General features: G+C 20.2%; 1 protein-coding gene across 1 annotated transcript in view; it reads left to right on the top strand.

Moving 5' to 3' along the window:
• LOC108684942 (spectrin beta chain, non-erythrocytic 5) overlaps positions 1-287 on the top strand; it is a 78023-nt gene that overhangs the window by 707 nt on the left and 77029 nt on the right. The gene's annotated exons all lie outside the window — the stretch shown is intronic.

Below are 287 nucleotides of genomic sequence, written 5' to 3'. Positions count from 1 at the left end.
GTACATAATATTCATATAATCAATATATATATATGACATACAAATAAAGAATATTTTGATACAACAAAACCTATAATTAAACGAATTATGCATTTATATTTTCCTCTCATTCCCAAATATTCAATCAAGAATTAAATATATAAATTGATGTAAAGAAAAAATATGTACATTTTTAAAAATATTTTTGCAATGCGTATAAATGAAAAAGTTGTCCTTTACAAGAAAAAATAATGTTATTACAACGACTGATTAATATTATCTTACACATATACACACACATGTATATA

Source organism: Atta colombica, unplaced genomic scaffold, assembly GCF_001594045.1.
Source record: "Atta colombica isolate Treedump-2 unplaced genomic scaffold, Acol1.0 scaffold141, whole genome shotgun sequence".
Classification (NCBI taxonomy): Eukaryota; Metazoa; Arthropoda; class Insecta; order Hymenoptera; family Formicidae; genus Atta; species Atta colombica.
This window is presented reverse-complemented; position numbering and strand designations above follow the sequence as displayed.